The sequence below is a fragment of the Oxyura jamaicensis genome, chromosome 13, assembly GCF_011077185.1.
Source record: "Oxyura jamaicensis isolate SHBP4307 breed ruddy duck chromosome 13, BPBGC_Ojam_1.0, whole genome shotgun sequence".
Lineage (NCBI taxonomy): Eukaryota > Metazoa > Chordata > Aves > Anseriformes > Anatidae > Oxyura > Oxyura jamaicensis.
In genome coordinates this window covers 3283760-3309987 of record NC_048905.1, presented here as the reverse complement: position 1 = coordinate 3309987, position 26228 = coordinate 3283760, and the positions used below count along the sequence as shown (strand labels likewise).

At 37.6% G+C, this 26228-nt stretch overlaps 1 protein-coding gene across 5 annotated transcripts in view; it reads right to left on the bottom strand.

Moving 5' to 3' along the window:
- TENM2 (teneurin transmembrane protein 2) overlaps nt 1-24539 on the bottom strand; it is an 823338-nt gene extending 798799 nt beyond the window's left edge. For 4 of the 5 annotated variants that reach the window (XM_035338975.1, XM_035338974.1, XM_035338978.1 and 1 more), the window contains exons 1-2: nt 24430-24528; nt 12915-12989 (exon numbers count right to left, since the gene is read on the bottom strand). The gene's annotated coding sequence lies outside the window, so the exon portion shown is untranslated. Of the gene's footprint in view, nt 1-12914; nt 12990-24429 lie in introns of all 5 variants that reach the window. The other variant, XM_035338985.1, reaches the window with a different exon arrangement.
- Nucleotides 24540-26228: the final 1689 nt, after the last annotated feature.

Sequence of the window (26228 nt, the reverse complement as noted above, 5' to 3'; positions counted from 1 at the left end):
CGATGTATTGCTGAGCTTACTCTCATAGCTAGAGCCACAAGATGATGAGTTTTGAATTTGCTCCAACTGCCACATGCTGCCCTCAGCTGGGGTTGAAACAAGCTTTGTCTCTGGAGAGGGGCAAATGCCAACGCTTAGAGAAGGAAAGGGTGGAGGGAAGGAGGAAGGACTCAGCTTTATATTTCCCTTGTAATGCTCAGTGTTACAAGCAAAGGGCTGTAAGATTAGACAAATTAGGAGTCAAAAGATGAAAATGAATAGGCGAATTAAAAGAAAATGCAGGAACAGTGAGAAGTGATAGAAAAAACACATGGAATGAAATACTTGTAGTAGCAATGAAGCGAGAGAATAAGGAAGACAGTCTTCAGTTACTGTTTTTATAGGGATCTGTTTACCCAATGCACAGAGACTGGAACATAACTTGATTAACAGCCAGTGGAGTCAAGAATATTTAAAGCCATCTATCATTGTAGGAAGTAAGTTCAAGTCTATATAAAAAGAAATACCACACTTGCTGGCATTTTAAGTAAGACAAGGTTAGATTATTTTATATTAAATTTTAAATGCAGGTAAAATTTATGATTTGTTGTACTGCTGGTGACATTTTTTTTTTTTTTTTTTTTTTTTCACCCAGACTCCTGGAGAGACTAGAAGGCTTTATCTCAAAAAAAAAAGAGAGAAGGAGTACAGGAATCAAATTCCTGCTGAAAACATGTGTAAGTAAGAACATTCAACCTGCTCTATTTCATGGTTCTGATCGCAGTCTCTAATCAGCACAGTTCATGGACTATAAATAGAAGAAAAAACACACAGGTATGTATAGGAAAGTAGAAAAGCTAGCAAAGTAGTTTTGTAGAAGTACTAACAACCCTTCATTAATATTCAAGAGAAAGATTCAGCCATCCTACAGTTGATTTGTATCACCAGTTACCCTATGTAGTTCTTTATATTAACACAAAGTTCATCTTACATAATTGAACCATCTTGGGTAGCATTTTATACTTGTTCTGGATTGATGCATGACTCAACAGTCATGCAGGGAAACAGCCAAGGCACTGGTGTCTGCCTGCAGAGAGGTCTGGCAGTTTAAAATAACATTTTAATTTGAATTGTTATAAGGTTAAGAGTGGGATTCTGAAAAGTTCACGGCAAGCAACTCCACAGGCCATTAAAGCTGTGATCATTTGAACTTAAGTTCAGGGTGATTTTGTTCTAATGATTCAAATTTCATTTTTATTTAACAGCTTAGTATGTTTCTTTAAGTCAAGCCATTGCTCTTAAATATGCCTCTGACACCAGGGTTGAGGTTACCTCAAGATAACTGCAGACAACTCATACACAAGCCTTGAAGCAATATCTTTTGAATGTATGAGCAAATCCATTTAACAAATAATCAAAGGCAGAAAACAAATAGGTATACGTGAGCACAATTTTCACAGAACTTGGAGGCTGCCTGTTCTTCCATCTGCTGCTGCTAAGGTAGCTACTAAGTCATTGCTGTAACTGCAGTTAAAGCTTAATTCTTGTGCTGGTATTTTCTTCCCTTTTCTTACCCAAATGAACCACTAACTGCCTCACAAAGATCTTGTTCTATGAAGATCCCCAGCCTGCAGTTTAGGACTCAGTCTTTGGAATAATAATAACCAAAGAATGAAAGAAGATAAGACACCATCAAAAGTTTCATTAAAACTACTGATCAGAGCATGAACCTTACACAAGTATTACACCTGCAGCTAGAAGTTCGTTTAATCTATTTTTCTCCTAATTGGTACATCCTAAGCAGGAAGGTCTGCTTAGGGCAAGCTCTATTTCAGGCACCGACCCCATCTCAAATGCTGGCAATCCCTGCTACTCACCGAGTGCCTCGCTGATTTGTTTACTAGCAGAACTGCCACTTGTCAGACTGCTCGCAGTATTGTTGTTTACAAGTTGCAGATGTAAATCACGATATAAGCACAGCAAGGTGACAGCATCAAAACGTCCGAGCTCCTCTGAGGAGACAAGATGACAGAGAATAGAACAGACCTGCTCAACTGTTAATTTGCTGACGCCGAACGTAGGTTGCCAATTTTAGCCAATATTTTTAGTTTTAAATAAAATACGCATAACTGATCTATAAATATAATTGATGGATATCATGTGGAGAACCCACCCCACTTCACAGAAGGTCACAAAATAAAGCTGTCAAAGGAGGGACAATGTAAGAGGGCACTTGGAGATGACATTTTGTCCCAAAGTATGGGGAAGAGAAGGTAGAACTGGCATGACAACTTTGTCAAGAAAACAAACAAACAAACAAACAATTATTATTCACTTCCACTCAGTAAAATAACTTTGTTTCACTTTGAATGGCTTGTTGGTACTTATTAAGGCAACAGTTGGATTCAAACCTGTTGTTGCAAGGAAAGAAAAAAGTAGTCAATAAAAAGTTGCTTTTTTGGTCATGGGGGCACAGATTTTTCTGAAACACAGCTAATCTATTGTGAACCCTGTGGGTTCCAGCTTGGCCTTCACATAAGATGTAGAGCTGGGGAAAAGGGAGTAGGAGATGATGAGCTTTCAGCCCCTGTTATGTACCAGACTTAAAATCTACAGAGGTCAATGGAAGCATTCCTGGCATTTTTCATTCTCCAGATGTGTTTCAAAGTTTGTTGACATATTTTCTTTTTACAGTATTTCATACATGTGAAATTGATCATACAAACAGGAACACAAGGTAGACAACAAATTTTCTGCTGCCTATGGTTTTTCCTTATTAGCACAAATTAGTCCCGATTCATCATTCCAACTTGGATTTTTTTATTTTATTTTTTAAAGTATATGCTCTGAAGATAGCTTCAAAACTTATATCTAGTGTCTGTCCAGAAACTTGATATCCACGTCTGTAGAAAACATGGTCACAAAGCAACACACCATTAGTATATTTTTCATCATCTTAAATTTTAGGCTGTGAGCAGAAGATGACTTAAACTGGATGCCTAAACTGTACGTAGGCTGGGTTAGGAACTACTAAAAAAAAAAAAAAAAAAAAAAAAAAAAAGTGTCATTACGAATAGCAGAGAGGTGTTACAAGAAAAAATGAAGTTTTGTATGTTTGGACTCCTGTGGAATGGTACCTTGATGTCCAGCCACTTGGGCTTCAGCATAATGCCTAAAGGGTGGTGGGGTGCTGCTGCACTCATTTCTGAACAGCAGGGTCAAGGCAAACCCAAAATAAAGCGTTTAATGGTTTTGCTGTTGTTGCCTTTTATTTATTTTGTTCCTTCTACAAAAGACCAATGGCTCTAAGTGCTCAGCAAGTTTACACAGCTATCAGTGACTGCTAAGAAGCACATGTACAAAGGACAAAATGCTATGGTGCCTGTGCTACATTAGGACATGTTAATATCTTGTGTATGCGCTAAGAATTACTAATAAACACAGAGAACGGAATGAGATGAGAGCTGGTTTTCTTCTCTGCTTCTTAAGACAATCACCAACAAAAAGACCACTACCGTAATAAGAGAGATGCAGTAAATGTTACTGTCTGGAGATTCATATATTCACCTTTGTAATTGTCTGTCCCAGACCAGTTGAAAATCAAATAGAAGGACGGCTTCTTATGACTTTCTAGTGCTGTTAATATCATTAATTGAATTACTGGAATAAGCATTTGAATCAGGAAGATATCAAAAGAATACATAATTTCATCAAATCTCACAGGGAGGATGGTTGCATTCAGAATGGTTCATTCCGCAAAAACCATGAGTAATGTAGCAGGGACAAAATACAAAGAACAGAAGGCAACCTCAGACTCTCTAAACGGGGGCACTGTGTTGTCATTAATGACTAACACCAGAAAGTGTCTAGAAAAGCTGCAACAATCAGCATAAGGGAAACTGAAGCAATAACATCACACTTTCACAGTTATAAAATCTCTCTGACATGCTTGGCAAGGCAGTTTGGTGTAAAGAGAGTAGTATATGCAGGATGTAGTAGCAGCAGAAAAAGAACGAAAAAAATCTTTCCATTCATTGATTAGTCACAAACTTGTACTCAAATTTCCTTCCACTGATTTAAAAAAAAAAAAAAAAAAAAAAGTGACTGTCCAACAAAAGAGAAAACACCATTCTTTGAAAGCAAAAACTCAATAAGGCACCATCAAATCTAACAACCCTATGGCAATATCCTGTACGTTATCCTACATGACTGGATGAAACTAGTCTGTCCCAGTCTGTGGAGGTCTACAGATAGCATTCTGAGAGAGACAGAATCTGTAAGGAAGTCTCAAATACCCTTTGCAATACTCTGTGCCCGTAGTTCTTTTCCCAGCAAAAAGTTTAACTGAGAATATAGATTCAAAAATAGAAGAAACTTCAATTTGAAGAAGCTCCAAGTCTTTTCTCCTCAATTTGAGGAGACCTCAAATACAACACCTGTGTGCTTAGAGCATGCATGCAACAGTTTTCAGTACCCATGGATATATATATATATTTTCCATGACCACTGTGCTCTTTTCCCTGTAAAGCAGCCTCCTTTCCCTTCTTAGTATTCTTATTCTAAACCGTTTTTCACATAAAGCCACATTTTGTAAATAATGTGCTTAAGGCCCATAAGCCATCCTTTGTTTGCAGCTGTACAATTTTCCATGAAATAAATAGGTATTTAGGTCATCTCATCACTGCACTGAAGTGAGCCCAGCGGACCACACTGTACATCGATGGAGCCTGCTGCAGGCCAGGCAACCCCTAGGTTCCATTTGCCTTTGTCAGCTAGGTGACCTCACACTAACAATTTGGGCAAAATGCTCAAGAAATTAAGTGTTTGGGATCAGACTTTTCTATTTATTATTATTTTTTAAATTTATTATTTATTTGATGCACCACAGTTTGCCTGGCAAAACACCTTCTGAGGTATGCCTCAAAATTTCTCCAAGCTATTGGGGAGTAATTTCCTCAGCCTAATCTCCTCCACAAGACTGTGAAAACTGTAGGATAAAAGGGGAACTGTGGCGATTTACCTACTAATTAGCTGCTCTTATTAAGAAGAGCAAGATAATTGATTTTAGGATGCACTACCCCTTATTAAGGCCTAATTAAACTGTATATCAAAGACTAATTAAATGGCATTATTCCATCTCACTGATGAGTTTTGATGCTTGGTGAATAGATTTGGGTGAAGATGAACACACTCTAATAGATTTCTAACCCACACAGATAACTCTAAACTAAGAAGCTGAGCAAAGGGAATTTTGGATTATCTAAAACTAACACATTTATTGGTATACTCTCACACTGATAGCTTGAAGTGAAAAAATAAAACATTTAAACACCTGCTGAGCATTTCAGTGAAAGGAAAAGACAACGAAGCGGCTCTCTATATAAACAGTTTATTTAAATATTTAGGTAATTTTTGTAGACTGAAGAATTGCATTTATGAAAAGGATATACACTTTTGTAGCATATTTCTCTATTCTGAAGATTTGTGTAGATACAACAGCTCAAGGGACCACAAGTAATAGGTGTTATTTATTTCTGCTGTTTTTCAAAAGCAAAAAAAAAAAAAAAAAAAGAGACAGTGTATGTCTACACCTCACGAATTATTTGAATGCATGATTATTCAGATATCTTGTGGCATTCCAGGTTTACTTAGTGCTGAAAAGGAATAAAGGGACAGGATGACATGCCTCCAGTTCTCCCAAATAGTCTGCAGGTTGAAATAATTGAAATAAACTGAAATACAGAAAAGATGATGTTTTGCTTTTGAGCAAAAGGAATAGCAGAGACTGAATTTGCTAAGATTCTCAGGTTTTGGATCCTTCCCTCTTCTTTTAAATGAACTCATCTGTTCTCATATAATTCCTTTAACAATCCATGGGTTGGCTTAATAAAAAAACGACTTACAGTAAATCTGCATGTGTAAAGCAAATCAACTCTAAGCTTTAATACTATCAACCTACCCCTTAAATAAAATATTTTGTCCTCTAGACAAAATTGCTCTGACTGTACAAACTCATCTTTTTATTTAATCTGTTAGGTCATGGCCCCAGAGATTATGATGAGCTGTCTCTTAAAGCCCCAGCGTACTGCATTGCAATGTCTCCTGTATAAATCACAACACCCCCCCCCCCCCCCCCCCCGGCGCCGCCCCCCAGAAAAAAAGATGTTGACTTCCTTGCAACTTTGGGGTGTATTTCCTTGTTTCTAATAGTTTCTTTCACTACTTATAGGATAGCATGCACACAGGAGCAGTCACACATCATTTTTTTGTTCCTTATTGGCCATGGTATAACTATCCAACAACAATAATCTATAGCTTTTGGACATCTAAATTAAACGTCACTCTGTAGTGACCATAGGGTATTAACCTGAAACTGAACTTCTGTGGGTATAAAATTTAATCTGTATTACCTGAAGGATAGTACAACATGAAATATTCTTTTACTAATGCAAACAGAAATAGCAGTACTGCAAAGGGAACAAATATTTATTTCATCATTTGCACAAAACATATTTATAAATAGATAAGTGAGCAAAGAATTTGTGTAAACAGTCTTTCAAGAACTAAGGGCATGATAAGCCATGCAGCGAAGCAACATGTAGGAGATTTTTGAGCAAAGAAATAAAGTAGGAGTTTACTCTCTGCTTAGTGCAAAGCAATTTATTTTTTTACATATGAAGAAAATTATATCCAAATACCTAAATGCCACTAGGAAAAGCTTTCAACTTTCTGAAGAGAAAGAAAGAAAATGCAAATAATCTTAAATACCACATAAATATATAATGTTTTTCCTTCTTCAACTTGCATGTCCTATCCAAGTACCAGAACACTAACAGCTCAATTGATAAACATACAGTTCCACGTACTTCTGTACCCGTGCACATTCACGTTCAGTGTGCATGTTCATATGCGAAAATGTTCAGAATCAAAGTTGCTGTGCAACTTCGCATCATTTTAATTAACATTTCTTGCCTATCGCTTGGACTCACTATTACAGTATTTGCCAAAACAGCAAGTGAAGAATGGGTTCCTCCAGTACTTCAGAGTCAAAACGCAGATGGTGGACAGCTACTAAAACCAATGTGACAGGCAAAAAATGATGCTCCAAGACCTTGACTCAGTATTTTCCCTGTCCACCTTTCCCTCCTAACTTGGTACTTTATTAAAAGCTAGCAGGAAATCTTTCAAAGCAAGTCACGGCACAATTCTCTCTCCCTGTGTTTTCTTTTCTCACATTTCCTGCTTTCAGCATTTCTGCTGGCATCTTCTGATTAACACCTTGAGAGCTGACAGTACCTTCATAGTGCTTTCATACTCTACTTCAGGCCTCTTTCTCCTTATACTTAAAAGAGAGACTAGTATTAAGTGAATGCAACCTTTGATGTAGCCATACAGTTCCTGTACTACTGACTTGAAAAGGTACTTCACTATTGAGTAAGAAAACATTATATGGAGAAAAGTCAACAGTCTGGAGCACCCACATTAATGTGATGGCATTGTCTATTAAGGGAATACTTATTTTACTAGTCATTGCAGACTTTGGTACAGGAGTAAAATAATTTATTTCTCAACAACTATTTTGAAGAAGTCTACTCACAAAATGGCAAGAACGCTTTTTGGTGCTCAACATGCAGCTATGCTGGAAGCCCCTCTTCCCATTTTGTTAAATATGTTGACAAGTTGACAGATTTGGCATTGAATACAGGACACAAAACTAGAGAGAAAAAAAACAATTATTTCATGTAGATATTCATGATGCTTACTGGATGAAAAGGTTAATCATTTGGGGAAGCGGAAATGAGTTTGTTGTTGTTGTTTACTCACAGAGTAACAGGAGCATAAGGAGGTTAAACTAAAAAAAAGAAACACACCCTTTTTTGCCCCCTTCAATTTGTGCCTCCAAGAGGAAAAAATTGACAGTACTTAATAGCCAAGCTTCAGCAGTTATTAAAAACACAATATAAATAATGTATTACTAAAGAAAGAACCAATGCTAGAACTTGCTAACCAGCAAAGCAATTAAAGCATTAGTTTTGTAATCCAAACTCAGTGATGTTACGATTGATGAGCTTCTCCAAAAGGTGAACATCCTATCCTGGCTGCAATTTACTACTGCAAAGACAGCTTTCTTCCAGTGAGCAGTAACTAAACAACATAGTGGACTTGGATGCTCAATTCAGGCCTCATGCCCTCCATACGAGGAGTCAATCTGCTCTTCTATAGCTTTTCTATCGTTAATGAGAAACCTACTTTGATAAATTAATTAAAAACGCATGCATAATACCAACTTTATTGACTGTTCTCTGTATAGAGAAGGGTCACTCAGGGAAGTGAGAAGGGTCGCTAGGGAAGAGGTGGGCAGTTCACACAGGACAAAGAGATGTACTTAGTTTCCCTTCCTTTTTACCAAAAACAAACAGGAGAGGCTTGGGAATTTATTGCATTTGAATGTGCCCCTGGTCTCAAGTATCTACCACACCTGTTTCTGAGTGTACTGTAAAATCAGGGCATAGAGTATACTTCGAAAGAAACAACAACTACCACCATACACACAAAATAGATGGTGCTGATCACTTGTTTCCTCAATTTCAAGTTATATTTAAGTGTTTATAAACATACACATTTTGATAAAGATTGAATCACACTGACAAATTGTGTCAGCATATACAGTATTTTTTTTTTACATATCAAAGACTTTATACAGTTTTGTTGAAGATTATAACAGCAAAATCTGTCTAGAAAATGAGTTGAAAGTGCCAGTTTCAGACATCCTTTTATAACTTTCCTTCGTAATTCAAAGACTTATTTGATGTATTGCACACCATACTGCTAGTGACATTAAAAAGGTCACAAAGTATGATGCTCACCCTACACATTCCAAGCATTCCTGCTAAAAATCATATCCAGTACATATGAGAATTTCAAGACCTATCAAAATCCTGAAAGACAGAACAAATCCAAAATTTGATGTGACTTTCATTATAATACTACACAAATAGTTCAGGATTCGTGATGTTTTGCTATTTGTCTTATAAAGGAAAGGAATAGAACTCACAAAAGAGCATTATTTCTGAGAAAATTTTAGATTATCTCAACACTTGTGCAATGGTCCATGCAAACCTTCAGGAAATTAATGCACTAGCTGATGAAATCTATATAAACAAGTATTCAGGAAGGCCAGCAATGATGTTTAGTAATAAGTTAGTTATAATTAGTAATAGAAGCCTTAAAATAACTATCCTCCTGAGTCAGCACTCGTATCTTTGCTGTATTCTGGAAACGATAGGATCATTTTTTTTCCAGTGTAACTAAAATGGTAATTAAAAGCTGATTTAGGATCAAAGACAACCTCAAGGTCATAAGTATTTGTAGTTGGCTGTGAAGTATTCTCACGAAAATTTCTTGAAAGTGGATGCCCTATTCCAACAGCAGTAGGTTCTCAGGAGCCAAAGAGAAAAACAATTTTCCTCAAAGGTTTATACACAAGTGAAAATTGGAAAAAAAAAAAAAAAAGTTAGCTTTAACGAAAAGAAAAAAAAAAAAGATGCTAGACTACAGAAACTAAATGCATTTAGTTGAAGATTATTATAAAACTACATTTACTGGTCTACTTGAGGTACCTGGAAAAAAAAAAAAAAAAAAAAAAAAAAAAAAAAAAAAAAAAAACAGCAGCACTAATGAGCAAATATCGATTGCCATTGGAAAGTCAACATTATTTCAGCAATTCTTTTTTCCATCTATCCAGTGCTTTCACAAGACACCAGCCATTACAACAGCTTTTCTTTTTCTTCAATACTGGCAAAATCCTCGTTTATAATCTCTGCAGACACTGACTTCAGCGTTTGTATTTAAATTTCAATTATTTTCTTCCATTATGTAATGGTTTCCAAAACAATATACCTCAACATTTTAAAGCAATTCCATAAATATGCAACTTTTTGAAGTGTTCTTTTGCGTATTATATCAGACAGCGAAATGACATAGAAACAACAGCATCATTTTTAAAGAGGCAAAAAACCCTGCCTCCTCAGTTCCTTCCTCAATGGCTTATCTACCTTGCTTGTGGCAATAAACTACCTAAATAATCTGGGATCAAAACTAAGGTCTTGGTTCCAAAATCATAGAATCATAAAGGCTGGAAAAGACCTCTAAGATCATCTGGTCCAACCATCTCCCTACTGCAGATGTCACCCACTAAACCATGTCCCTAAGCGCTAGGTCCAACCTTTCCTTAAACACCCCCAGAAACAGTGACTCCACCACTTCCCTGGGCAATGATCAACCTGTATCACATCAAGGATATTAAAGACAAAAATACAATCTCCATGCAGAAGAAATATGATTAATTAGTTTTGCATAAACCATGAGATATTTAATTACCTGAATCTCAAGAAACAGAGAACGTGGCTTCAAGTTGCTGAAATTTTCCTTACATTTTCCTTAAGTGAAATTACCATATCACGAGACACTATATCAATATAGCTAGCCAATATGCAGAACACAAAAATAATAATAAATAAGTAAAACGCACCAGTCACCAACAAATGATGTGCAACATCATTACACATTTTAATGCAGTGGTTTGGGGCATATATTCTGAACTGCATTTACTTCCTTTTAAGAAGTTTGTTGGTTAAAATCTATTAGTACAATTATTTATTCCAAATTGCTGTCCTCACAAGCAACTTGACCAATTCACTGAAAGACTTGAAGGAACTAGTATAATGAATACAATATAAAGGATGACCTTTGATAAAAAAATACCAAGTTTGAAAGTTTTTTCTCCCCTAGTTATCAGTGATGAACGCACAACACATGAATTGAAGGCTTGAAAATGCACTTGAATATTTGAAAGCTGCTTAGAGACTCATTGCCTTTCTGGTGTCACTGCCTAAAAAAAAAAAAAAAAAAAAAAAAAGAGATCAGATCCAACAACTTGCTCATGTGTTATGGTGTATTAGCATAACCGATTCCAGAGTCTTTGGGACCACAGAAGCCAGCAGTCACTGATGGGAGGGGACGAGGATGGGTAATGACAAAGAAAGTCAGGTAATAGAGGAGGATTATGATTTCCCAAGAGTATGAATCTACGTTTCCCTAGGTTTTTGAATGTATTTTGCCCTAACAAATGGATTAATTTCGTCTAAACTGACTACTAATGTTTTCCAGAATAATCACCATTTCAAAGTTTTCAGTATTTTAACTCAGTGTTTTGCCTAGCTGTACTGTATACGTGCCGAGGATTTTTCATCTTGCGGTTTCACACATCCTCCATATATCAGACTTGTCTCACCAAAACCAAGCAAATGGTGAAATCATGGAAGTAGCATTCTGAAGTGTTACTGTGTTGAAACTCAAAACTCAGAAATAGGTCTTTTCAATACATGCCTAACTTGGCAATGGAATGGGAAGCTAGAGATCGATACAAAGCCTCACATCACCAATTTATATGTGCCATAATCTTTTGCTGACAAGATTTCTTTTTTTGCTGTGAGAATGAATCACGTTGTAAAACAAACCACTAAACACCTAGAGAACAGGGAAAAAATGCTAGGGCAACACGGAGGAACAGACTTAAGCCCTCCTCAGTAACTTCTTATAACGATGAACTACAAAATAGTGACACAGTCAGCAATTTACCATCTTACTGTATCACAGTCTAAACAATACAGTAATAATCATCATCAGTAGAAGTACTCAAAAAAGTCGTTATTATGTCTTGTGTGTTTAATTATCAACAAGGAATCAAAGCACTGTGAATAGCATACCCGTTTTTATTTACCCAAATAATTTTATTACTTCCTAATAAAAGAAGGCCAAGATTGCGGAAGCAGATTGCTGCAAGAGCACGTCAGTAGGAAATTTCAAAAGACACAACTACAGCCTGTGCTATAATAGATGTTGTCTGTTCTGCAAAGCACAAGGCGATCAGCATTGCTCAGAAAGCAGATCTACAGATAAGGTCCTCAGAATTAGTGTACTCTCTTAAAAAACAATCTCAGTCACTGATTTTTTGGATGAGAGGTTGTGGATGCCCCATCCCTGGAGGCATTCAAGGCCGGGCTGGATGCGGCTCTAGGCAGCCTGCTCTAGTGGTTGGCAACCCTGCTCGGAGCAGGGAGTTGAAACTAGATGATCTTTAAGGTCCTTTTCAACCCAGGCCATTCTATGTTTTATTTGTGGGTGTATATGTATTATGTATATATATAGAAACTAAAGTTGCAGGTATGTATATATACACATATACACACTGCCATATATATATATATATATCTATAGTACATTAAACATGTATTCAGATGCATGTACATGTATAATCAAGGACCTGTTCTTGAGGATTTTAACATAGAAACTTTCCACAAGAGTGTCCAAGAGCAACCATTACATTGAACAACTTTTTGAAACTCCCACAGATAACAAGCTTACATACTGGCTGCATCACAACCAGAATGTGTTATTTCAGAAATAAATGGCACAAGTTCATAAGCATGATGATAAACACAATGAACACCAAAAATACTCCTTATAAAGAAGGAAATTTTTGAGTAGATGTTGCAAAGAAAACACCAAAAACAGAGCTAAAGGCACTAACCAACTGGACTTTTCATACATGACAGAGAAAAACTCAACATATTGATACCAGACAACTGCAAAATAAAAAATAAAAATAATAATAATAAAAAAAAAAGATAAAACAAGCACAACATGCAACTGCCAAAGTTGGACAACAGCACAGGAAGTGGAAGTATTACTAAAAAACTGAACCCAAAATAACCAGAACAGAGACTTGCATAGATATTTACTAGCAAGACTCACAGAGGTTGCTGCTGGTGTTGAGAGAAATAACCCAGACTATAGAATTCACAAGTTCTTTTGATGAAACATTTTTCAGAAATTTTCTTTACAATACGCTTGCTGTCATTTGTAACCATTACCTTAGAGGAGACTTTCAGCAGGGGATCAACTCCAAAAACACTTCACAGAGAGGTGTTTGGATTTCTCTGTTGAGTCTGAAAAACAGAAAATCACTAGTTAAAGCCATCAGCTTATGACACTGAGGCAGCACTGGCAAAAGTGATAGAAAATACCTATATAAGAAATCTGCCCACTGAACAGAGAATGTGCCAAGGAGAGAGGTGGATTAGCAGTTTATCTCAGAAGTGACAGATTTCTGCATTTCAAAAGTGCCATGCTGGAGTGGGTGATGGAGGGACTTACACGAACAAGAGGAACCTATGGTTCACCAACTGCCAAGGGTTTTGATTTGATCTAAACTCTGTTGTAAAATCCTAAGATTAACCCCATGCAGACACTTTTCCCCCTTTGAATTTCAGGAAGATTTATTTCAGGAAGGTTGAACGGCACTGGAAATATCCAAATAACTTAAACATACAGAGTGCAAATAACAGACATTTCAAAGCTTCCTTCTACATCTCCCCACCCACCCAGGGAATAAGAAGCAAGTTCAGGTGGCAATAAACTTGGTCTTATATGCAGCTGGAAGGTGGCATTTTCTTTTAATCTATCAGTTAAAGACAGACCATCAGAAAGTCATTACATTGCAAAGATTGTCTCTCTGCACAATTGTCGTGTAAATGAGCACTGAAGTATGCAAATATTGTAGATAATAAAACAGAAAATGGTTTTTAGTATTGGACTTGTCCTTTTCCTAGATTTTGGTGTCAGGTTTAATCCAGTAAGTGAAAATAAAGGAAAGGTTTCCCTGAACTCAGACAGACTTGAGAATATTGGAACCTATTTCATTAACCAGTGCTTAACTTTAAAGGTAGGTAAGTTTGGCCCCCATGGTCTAGTGGGCTTTGGCTTATGTCTGTGATCTGAATCCCACCTCCACCTGATACCGTAGCCCACTTTCATGTTTGCAACCCTATCAGAAAACAAAGAGGGAGCAGGGAAAGTGGAAGACAGACAAGGTAGCTTAATCTCTGTATCTCTGGGTTTGCAGGCCAGTGAGGGCTATACAGCTTTTAAGTCAGCACCAGTGTTCTGACAATACTTTTAAGCCTCTTCTTGCAACAGCAGCTGCAACATCAGGATCACCATGGATGACAAACATGCTGCAGGCTAAATTCAAGGAATATTCAGAGATCCTGTATGGCTACAGATACTTCAATATATCATGTCTGTTTTGGCAAAGGATAATATTAGCACTATTGAGATAAGGATACAGTAATGCTGTTTGAAAATATCTGTATCCTGCCTGCTGGGCTGTGATAAACAGTCGTGTGTTTCTCACATTAGGTATGAGTATTAACAGTATGTGTGGAGGCACTTAAAATCAGGAGCAAAATACAAACAAGTTTGCAAGTTTGATCAAGCTCATAGTTTGCTGGTAGTAGGATCTATTCTGTCTAGTTGAACTTGTATTGCTCAGCTTCTCACTTCAGTATCCCAAAAGCTCAACTCAAACATTACTAGGTACAGGCCACGATGAGAACATAAGATACAGATAGGAGAAGGATGGGCAGAGAAAAAATTCAATGCAGAAGAACGGAGTCAAGTGAAGTCTGCATAGATACAGACACTCTGACAAGAGGACCAGACAGAAATATTCTGAAAACATGAATGCATTCGATTTCACACAGCATCTTAATGCTGTACATTTGTTCAGTCCAGCACTGTGATTAAACACTACCTCTAAACTTCCCAAGCATTCTTCTTTGCCTTTTGAAAGGACAGCTTCTTATTTGGAAGAGGTTTTCCTTAAGGACAATCTGATATAACTGCACAGGTCAAATCAGAGTGTCCAAAGGTATTATGATTTGTTTCAAATGTAGAAAATTTCATGGTTGTTCCTTGTAAATAAGTGAAGGTTCTCGAATTCCTGTTTACCGATAGTTTGGGGTCAAAGAAGCACAGCTCAGCTGAATTTAGAATTTTAACCTTTTAACAGCTATGCAAATAGTTTCTTGAGGATTTATAGTCATGGAGAGTTTCTCCTATCACTTCACTTTGGTAGAAGTGCTTAAGAATTATTAGAATAAAACTGGAACATCTTTTTCTTCAGAATACCATCTGCAAGCAGAAAGGGTAACTACCTGAAAATTATCTCCTTCCCCACAATATGTCTTACTATTAACATAAACACTTAAGACAGCACTCCCCTCACATCTCTGTTACAAATCTCTTAAGACTGAGTTATGAACAATATTAAACATTAATGCATCATGCTCTAATAATTATTGTCTTATTAGAGCATTTACCCAATATGGCTTGTTAGATGGTTTGTGTTCATAACGAAGATAAGTTTGCATTTACCAGAAGATACTAAAAAAAAAAAAAGCCACTACCAGCTGTCAATATTATTTCCATCAACAGCATTTTCATAAATTAATAAAAAATTAATGAAGCAGACAAAATGTAGTAATATTGTTAAATATTTATTTTATAGTTACTTGATAATTTTTCTAAGAGCATGTCTGCTGAACTTGGAGCACTATTTATGGAAAACACAGAGCCCCCACCCTGCCCTTGATCCTGGAGCAGCTTCCTGGACTCAGAGTGGCAAAGCAATGTCCCCCTCTGCCTGATGGGGACCACCTACAATCCTGGCCATCCTGCTCAATGGCTGGCAACCAGAAAGTATTAAAAAAAGGCTCCGACAACTCCCACACCTCTTCACCAGTTCCAGAACCTGCACCTCACAGACAGCTAAATGGCTGTTCTCACGGCAAACGGTTCCTCAGCTGGCAAACATTCCTTCAGACAAAGAAATGCAAGCCAAATGCTCATCAGTCTCAGAAATGGCATAAAAACACGTCCCTAAAGGACATGGAGGAAGTCTTCAGTCACATCCCTAAATTCTGTCCTCTGGACTTAAAACTTGAAGCATTCTGGTGTGCAGTTTGTTTCAAGGTATATTCAGTTTTGAGGTTCAGTTGTATGAAACCAAGCATGTTGATAATCTGTCCATTGCATTTAAACTAGAGCAATGAGGCATATTGTTATTTTTTTTTTTCTCCATTGCCTAATTATCACAATTACTCTTTATATTTTGAGGTTGGCATTCAATGAGCAGTGATCCTACAAAGACAAACCTATCTTTCAAACTCAGTTATACCCTGACTCTCAAATCTCACCCTTTCAGTTTCAGGCCACTTAGTAAAAAAGCTCTTCTAGTCTTTATTGCTTCACTACCCTAACACAGTTCAAATCTGTAATGGAAGGTTTATATTTTGTTCATCCTCTGTCCAGTAATAGAAAACATGCAAGTAGGAGCACGTATTTTCAATTTGGTAGAGGAAACCCACCACCCTTTATGGAAGCGTGAGGAGGGAGCAGGAACATTTTGAAGTCTCTTTCTGAAAACTAACATAACAGAAAGATCTAAGGATGTAAGCTTATCCTTTTATATTTGAAGAGATAGACCTGAAGGTCTGAAAGTTTTTGTGTATTTTGATTTGATCATTTAATGAATAAAGAAAAACAAACAGCCAGCTATATTAAGCCCAGTACAGCATCCTGTAATACAACTTCCTAGGTACCTCAACACATTGCAGGCCATACAGCCTGTGCTGCACTGATTTAAAACTTTTCAATTCTCTTTCTCAGTAAGCACTGGGGAGCAGAAGATTGACAAGAGTTAAAGTCAGATTTTAAAGAAAACAGGATCCCAGCCTCATTTTGCTTCCTCTACTCAACAGGATAAGTTTAACACCAAATAGCAGTTTCTACTTAAGACAGAATATTTTTATTCAGGGCAGCTGAAGCATTAGCCAGTGCAGGAGTCTGACAATTAGCAAATTGACAGCCTTCCACTTCTTAAATGGGAGGATTTTCTAGTGTGGACTTTCCAGGCAGGTCTTGCCAGTCATCTCTAATGCATGCTTTAATTGTGCTTTCTGTAGCAGTCATTTTTGTGTTCACTTTCAATCAACCTGTGCTCAGCATTGCGTTCACTGGTTGCCTTAAAGTACATGCTGTAATCCTCCTCATTCAGTTCAGTGCTGTTACCATTATTCCTAAAACCTGTAAAAAAAGAAAAAAAAAATCACAGACAAAAGCCTTCTTTGTTCCCCTTTGTTGCCTATATACACAAACCTCATCATAAACAACGGAGAGTTTCACCTGGCTATTATCATAGAATAGTTTAAGCTGGAAGGGACCTTAAAGATCACCCAATTCCAGCACCTCTGCCATGGCTCCCACTGCACCAAGCTGCCCAAAGCCCCATCCAACCTGGCCTTGAGCACCACCAGGGATGGGGCACCCATAGCTTCTCTGGGCAGCCTGGGCCAGTGCTTCACCATACTGAAAGTAAATTAATTTCTTCCTAATATCTAATCTAAATCTACACATTTTTTAGTTTAAAGCCATTACCCCTTGCACTATCACCACACTCCCTGACAAATAGTCCCTCCCCAGCTTTCCTGTAAGCCCCCTTTAGGTACTGGAAGGTTGCTATAAGCACTTGGGAGGGGGAAAAAAGCACCACATGAGAATCTGAGACTTGCATCAAATATTGTATATCATCTGATTTGAAAATACTTGAAAATATTGTCATTGCAGTTAGCTACAGTTTGAGTATCCACATTCGCCTCTTTCCTTGTTGGCTCCCCTGTAATGGAACACAGCTAGGAGTTCATCTAATACAAGTCAGCAAGAAGAAAATCCAGGATACCTGACAAGTTAGCCCACTAAGGAATTTATTCCAGAGAGAATAGACTTGACACAGATCTGAAGCATTACTTCTGACTGAGATTTCTCAGTGAAACACAAGAAACGCAAGTTTTCTCTTCCAAAGAGTATAGCATTCTTTGTAAAGCTCTAAACCATTTGACAATTAGCTATAGCTACACCCAAAGTAAATCATGTCTGTGGCAACCCATTCATGCTTGCACTCTCATCCATTCAGGAAAAAGAAGCAGAAGAGGGTTTTAAAAAGATAATCTGTCTGACTGCAAACAACTCTCCTATCAAAGCAATTCATAGTAAGATTTCATTAACAAGCTCAGCCCTCAGCCATAGTTAGACTACTAATACTTCTGCATACACTTGACAAGAGAGGAATGCTGCGACAGTTTCAGTGAAGAACCTAGAAATACAGGTCTGTGCATTCTAATTCCATCTCTGTCACCAACCATCTTGGTGATCTTCAGCTAGACACAGTGTTTCTCTTCAATTCCTTCATCTGTATAATGGCAATGATATCTAACTCAGAGGGATGCTGTGAGGATTAATTAGTTAATGTTGGTAAGTGCTTTGAAGATGAAAAGAGCTACAGAAGAGATAATCAGTTTTACAGTCTCTAAAAGCTTTTACCATGTCTGCAGAATTATTCTGGAGTACCACATGAATATTATCTGAGAAAATCTGTCATTTACCACGTACAACCAGAAAAGAGGGGTGGAGGTTAAAGAAAAGAAAAAAAGCACGGGTATGCAAGTGCTTCGATGTGTTAAATCACATATCTTGCTCTAAAATCTGTAGAGATGTTTTAGGAATGAGCACAGTGAATGAAATGGTCACTTCCAATCCCTTATGTCCACATGAGGTATGCTGTTTTGAATGCTGGCTTTACCCAGGAGCAAACTCAGTGGCAGATGGTGAGCCAGAAGATAGGGCCAGGCCAGACAGAACCCAGGAGCAGAGCCAGGGCCCAGATTCTGACAGTGCAAAGCACAAACCTCCCTGGTACAAATACCTGTGCATTGATACCACTTTCTTCATGAAACACACACTTAAGGGCTTTGTTGACTTTACTTTTTTCTTCCTAATGTGAAATTCTGAAAGCACAGTGATTTTCAGTATGCTTTTATAGACGTTTGGATGCTCCAGCTTTTTCTCCATATATATTACAAAGGACTAGGAGATAACATCACATTCTCTGAAGAAATGTTTTAGAGAAAAAAGAAATATCTGGCTTTGGCAGATTTACTCTGGGTTGCCCAGAAAGCCTTCAATATGTATGTCTCTGCTGCACTTGGTCCCTTAATTTACTTTTTATCCCAATAATCAAAAATGGAAGTTTAAATGAAAGAGTCTGGACAGCTTTAGATAGTCCACTCATACTTCTAATTCATCCAGGATACATAAGTGTAAATGGCTGGAAAACGCAATTTTCATAAATACGTCTGTACGTCAGCTCCACCTTATTCAGGTATTTTTGTATCCCAGACAATGAGTCATCTCTTGTCTTTCCATTTGAAGTAGAACATTCTTCATGAACAAACTGAAGGATGGAACATTAGAAAAATGTCCTCCTGCACACATCCAACTACTTCTTCACTTGTACGTTTTTCTGACATTCCTGAATATATTTTTTTCCTTGACCATCAGGAAAAAAAAAAAAAGAAAAAAAGATTTGTTGAGAAAAAATGCTCTCTACATAAAACATAATACGACCTCAGCACAAAAAATATATATATACATATATATACTACAGTACAAACATGGTAAGGCATGTATACCTGCGCTTTATTACAAGTTAAACACGATTCTGACTGGCACTAGCTACTGGCAGAAAAGAACACTCGTGATTTCTGCAGAAACTTCTTTCTTTTCTGAAACTTCATTAAGCCCTTCCATCCTCTTTGGAAGTAACGTCCAGTAGCAGGCAGTCATTATCAGCAGTTACAGCACCATTAACACATTGTCAGACAATTGATATTCAGCTTTACTTCACAATTCAATATATTTTGCTCTTGCTTAAAACCATTACATATTGCTCACAGCTCTACTTCTATCTTATATTAAATGTCAACATTGGTGGGGTTGAAGGGCCAAAAAAAGCAACTATTTTAGCTTGCTTGTTTCTTAAATCCTTTGCTTTTCACATGGCAGTAACAATGATTTATTGCTCTCAAAGATGTCACCCACTCATCTCTCACTACATTTAACACCGTGAGACTGACTACACTTCTGTTTTGTGAAAAGAGTTGGAATGCCCTAACTTCGATGTACCCTCTTGTGGAGGAAAAGACTCCACAAGATTTGAAGGAAGTTATGCATCTAGAAAGGAAATCCTGGATGAGCAAGACAATCCTCCACTATTAAAAGTAACTCCATCATGAAATTATTGGCAAACCAACACCAGTCTCCCTTAAAATTACTTATTTCTGGTGACCACATTAAACTATTACGGGCAACTCTGAATGCTCAAACAGTTTGGACAGAACCCATCTGAATCATGGCCAGTTTGTATGCTTTGGTTCTTTTACCATTCTCCTTTCCCAATATTCATCTTTAATGCCTTTGTAGCATGTAGTTAGACATTCAGATCCTTTCTCATGCAGGCCCAATGATTCAAGGTCTTTCAGCCTCCTCTGTGTAACAGGTTACCCACTATCCTAACTGTCATTGTACACTACCTGACCCATTCTAACCCCCCCCCCCCCGCCCCCCAACAATTCTACCCCATTACGTTTTGCAATAGTTATAGAAATACAAGATGAAACACTCTTAAAACAACTTGATAACACTGCTTCCAGTATTGTGCCCATTTTCTTTCCTCCAGCCAACTACTACCTCAGTTTGCACTTCTAGTCATTTCAAGATTTTACGTCTTCAGCCTCATCCCAGAAGACATCTCACCAGGTACCTCGAAAGGTTGTTTTAGGTGTCCACATCTGCATATGGGCAGTGGGGCCACAGCTGCCTCTGTGAGGGAAGGAAGGACTGCCCCTGCCACCCTCAGCTGGTACCACATAGGGCCCACCGCAGGGCACAGCTGAGCCCAGCACTGACAATGCTGGAAAAAAATGCTCTGGAAAAAATGCTCTGGAAAATCCTATAAGAAAGGGTAAAAACACCAGACGGAAGCGAGGAACAAAGCATGAGGAGAAGCCCTACAATGTCAAGCTCAGAAGAAGGAACACAGGCAAATGGCACGGCTGCCCAAAGCGGGTAACATGGAGCTGCAGCTACTGCTGGCGCCCTGAAGGCCACAGTCCCTGCAGTGCTGCACCTGAACTAATGAGAGCTGCTAAAGTTAACTGCCTGTGCAAGAATAGCTTGTATGCTTTATGTTTGTAACAGTATTTACTCCCAAGCTAGGTGATTCCATCTAGAATTAAATGTACCAACCTCTCATTACACATTAAAAGCTTCTTCCTAAATTTCATGTACCTCCATAACCTCTCTAACAGAACTGTAGTAGCTTCAAGTACTTCCTGCTGTTTCTTAATGAATCCTTCAACCAACCACTTTACATCTCCTTTCTCCTCCACTTTACTAACCTCCTAAAAAATCATCCATATTTGAAGTCAACAGGCCTGTTCCCATCAGCCATCCTGACTCCCACTGCTGACATCGTCCTCACTGAAAACTAAAACAAAAGTATTAACAACATTTTAGTTGTTGACTATCAACATTTCCATCAGTCCAGCTTGACTACAAAATAGACCCAATGCTTCTTCACATTTTGTCCTGTGACTTAACTATTGAGAAAAATACATTGATCAATTCCACCGTGAAACAATCAAACAAAAAACCCTTGAGTTTTGGAAATCTATTGCAACATTTTTTCAATTTACAGATTCAGATTTCATGAATCACATGGTTCCATCTCCCCCTCCTTCCCTTGTCGAGTTTTGCTTATTTCTAATATCTTATCTGAGAGCTGTCATTGTTACCTCCAAAACAACTCCCTGTGGCTTGTACCTTCTCTCTTCATGCTACACGCACCATTTTCAGGCAGTTGTTGCTATTTTGATAGAAATAAGCAGTGCAGATCTATTTGATGTGGACAAAAGCTTTGAAAGTATTTTAGTCAACAAACAAGTATTTTTCATTTGATAGAGTATGTTCTCTGGAATGCCTTTTTTTTTTTTTTAAAAAAAAAAAAAAAAGGAAGGAGGTTAAAATAAATAAGCAAACAAATTATTGAACCAACCCTAAACTGCTCTGTGATGTGCTTACAATAAAGTCAATCTACTTTTGACTACTTCAGAATTCAGATTCACAGTTTCACATACTCTATTACACATGCATGTATAAATACTTCGCTTAATACTGGTACTGGTCACTGCCATAGCAATATCAGTATTGCTCCCCAGAAAACTGAGTTCAGATGTAAAGTTAGAAATTTAATTTATTATTATTTAAGGGCAATGTTTAAAAAAAAAATAATAATCAAGCAACTTAGAACTACCAGATGCATCAAGAGTGGGGGCAGCCCAAAGGTTCCCCCTGTTCTCCCCACATCTCAAAAGTAAATTTCTGAATGACTCAAGACAACCATTTCATATTCTGTATCAACTCCCACTTACAAATGCATGATTCCTGCTGAGTATCCAAACCTTACTCTAACAATTTAAATCCCTCAAAATACATAAACTTGGTATAATTACCTCACAAATGCTAACATTAATTTCCTGTTGCTACATATGAACCACTAGTAGAAAAAAAATAAACAACACAAAAAAATAAACAACTGCAAGCTGCTGGAACAACTGCTGCATACTGGTTCCCAGCCCTCAAGGAGTGCACAGAGCTCCTGGTTACACACCTCTATTTTCCAGGGAGTCATTGACTATGAGAGGAAATGATTCTGATAGAATCAGAGAGGCAAAAGTTGCCAACACAGCTCTATCATCATCATGCTACATAGTACTTTATTATGCTACATGCTGACAGTTTATGTATACTACACGTAGACATGACAGGAAGTTATATATTTCATCTAACCCATCTGAACTCAGGGGAAATCAATAAAAGGGCAAATATAATTCATAAAGTAATCATCCTCTCTGATCTCTCACTCTTCATGATGAAGGAGGAACATACCCTCGTTGTGGGGAGTTAGCAACAAGTCATCTTACCCTTTCCATATATTTCCATTGTGTTCAGCTTGCACCAACTACGCTTCTCATTCAATCAGGTTTCAAAATTGAAAATTATATTTCAAATTGCCCAGCTGATTATCATCATTAGAGCACAAGCCAATCGCGCACAGCAATTTAAGTACAGGTTCAGAAGAAAAGTCTCTGTGGTTTTGTGTTCATACAGGACTAGTTGAGTGGTTTGTATGCCATCTTCACTTCATCTTTCTAATGGCCAATAAAAGAGAACTAATCAGAGTAACAGCCTCCTGGACTATCTACCAGTTTTCACACTGCAAGAGTATAACAACGTTGGGGAGAGAGACTGTTACAGATGTTTGCTAACATTTTTTTCTGTCACAGCTTTCTTTTTTCTTCCCTCTCCCCCCCTCCCCCTTTCTTCTCTAAGGAACCGTGATTCTAAGTATCAGGGATTATTGCTCTCATTTGGGCTATTCCAGCAAGGCTATTAGGTATGAGATCTTACCCTATTTTCCTCTACTTATTTTAGTTTCAAAACAAGTCAGTCCTTCATAACACAATTCATGTTGTATGTGTTCAGATGGAGACTATTTAATTCACCTGGACTTACCTTTTTTAGGCGATATCCAGCCACACAGGTATAAACAGCTACCTGGTTAAAAACATTGTTTTTACCAAATCAGTTTTATATTTTGTCATCTGGATTACAGACATGGCAAAGTCCTATGACTAGATTACCTGGCTGCTCTATTGTTGCTAGCAAGAAAATAGGCAAAATACTTATTTTTCCTGTCTGAATTCTAGGAAAGCTCTATACCCTTTCACACTCCTACTTTCTGTATTCCTCCTGTAGCATTGTACACCATTAACACGCAGTGACCAGGTTTACTAAGAAGCCCTGCTCAGGGCTCAGACCCACCTAAAAGTGCCCCTCAGCCCATCTTCTCCCCCACCCCTTTATGGACAGCACAGAGAAAGCAGAAGAAAGAAAAACAAGAGCTATTTATCATAAAACTATATAAATTATTTTGGCACATTCTTCCCACAGCAACTTTCAAAATAAGACACATAATTTAGATAGGTTTCTTCTTCCCCTTACCTGTTTAATAAACATATTTCTTAGGGATATTTATAGCCATTTTTACTTTGAGAATGCTTTCAGAGAAGTGTTTAGAAGAAATGAACTAAGAAGTAAGTTTTTACAAGATGCCTTTTAAGCCATGAAGTTTTTATTTCTTCTTTATTAAGACCCCCCCCCCAAAAAAAAAATAAATAAAAAAAAAAACACAAAACAAAACAGAAAATGTATCTGTATTTCTATAACACACAGATGTGACTTTTATCTAGGCAGCTCAAGTATAGCTAAAATTAAAATAGCAGCTACAGAAAACATTTTTTTTTTTTCTGAAAACATTAACAAAAACAAACAAACAAACACACCAAACCACAGGACAAATACTCAGGTAGTTAAATGAAGTGCAGGGAGCTCGGAACAGTGAACTAGCCATCCTGCATTGTAGCTGTAAGAATAATCATTGCAGCATTAACACTACAATTACCTCAGTTTGCCATAATAACAATTAGAACAGAAAAAAAAAAAAAAGTGAAAGGGGAATAAGAAAAATGAAGAAAGGAGACAGTTTCAATTAATTAGATTTGTTTGTTCTATATATAGATACTACCTTACCTACTCAGAAAATAGAAATATCCTCCACAACTTATCTCCTTTCAGACCTACTAAGGACATAAGCATGCTCACAGCAACTATCCATTAGCTGCAGCCAGCTCAGCTTCAGCTAATTTAAAGAATCACAAGCACAGCAGTATGAAATCAAGAGAACTTAGACAACTGAAAGGACTTTAACTGTGTAAGAGCCCAGGTACCCATAGATTTACTTCTGTTGTATATCCAAACTGTGAGATAGCAGTTAGAAAGATTGTTATAACATAGTCCCAAGAAGTTTAATTATAAACCCTATACCTTTTCAGAATCCTGTATTTTTATTTCACTTCCAAATCAATGTTGTTTAATACCTTAAAATAAACAAGCAAACAAACAAACAAAAAAAACACAACACTTTAGTTCCTTTTTAAGTCACTCAATTTATGACACAGGTGAAAAAGATTATGACTGCAGTTTTGGTCTCCTGAATCCCAATCTAGTCACTTCACCACAAAAATACCTTGTTTTCAAATCTTAGATAGTTTTCTTCAAGTAATTTTGTAAAACATATTCCCAGCCACTAGAAGTGGAATAGGAAACAAATGACTGAAATACAGCTGAGTCTAAAGCTGCATTAACTTTAAGCACTCTGTTACAGGGTTGTACAACACAGGAAGGAACTTCTGGCTACTTAAACATAAGCTGAGCTGGGCTATAATTTCTTAGTGGTAGGTTGTGGATGTGGTGCAGTTGTTCTCTACATCCACACAGACTGTAGTTGTGCAACCAAAGCAGCCTTAGGGCTACTTTGTGTGCTGACCAGCTTCTAACCTACTCTCAAAAAGAACAGTAGAAATGGTCACCCACCTCCTCCCCTCCAGAATACCTTCCTCCTCCAGTCTGAGCTCCTCTTGTAATATAGAGATGCAGTACTGCAAGAACTTTGTTCTATTTTAAAGCATACAGAATTAGGACTCTGTTATAATTTAAAGCATGCATCCATTACCTGTTGAAATACGAACTTGGGGTGACAACTCTTGAGCTGAAAACGTTAGCATATAGGAGCGATTGCAAAGGCAGATCTGCTGGTTTGCGCAAATGACCTCCTGATCAGGTAAACGTGGCACCTGGAATTGAAGCAATTGGGGTGGGGTGGTGGTGTGTGTGGCTTCCCCTTTCACCTGCTCTGATACACAGGGACACGATCATGATGCATCTCAACATGCTTTGTTCATAACTAGATCATTGTCCATCTGCCCATTACATGATTCACACCAACTTCTTTAATGAAAGACATTTATTCCTGGGGGAGGAGATCATTCCCAAAATGCTGCCCTATGGAGAGGAAATGTTTCTTTCATATGTTTCAGTTACCATAGCATTTTCAAGAAATAGTAAAGTGGGCCTTGAATTCCTATTTCCAGCCATAAACAGTAAATACGTCTATCTCAGACAATCTCATCTACTAATTTAATTATTACTTGCATCATCACCTTACATACCAGTTTATAACTCAACAGAAGCAGAATGAAGGCCAATCTGTGAGGAAAGATGGATTGCTCAGAACAGAATCAAAGTATGTCTTTCATCAAGCAGCTGGTTCTGCCCCATCAGTGCTTTAGCCAATTAACAAAGCTCAAAGTGAGCTGAACTTCACTACAAGTATTCTTTTTAATTACTACCTCACATGATATTCCTAGTAGCTTAGAAGCCACAAGTATTAGCCTAATGTGTTACAAAATCAGGAGCTGCTTTAAGTCTTTAGATCAAGGCAACTTTTCACAAATCACTCTGGTACTTCAGAAAAATGCCCATCACAGGCT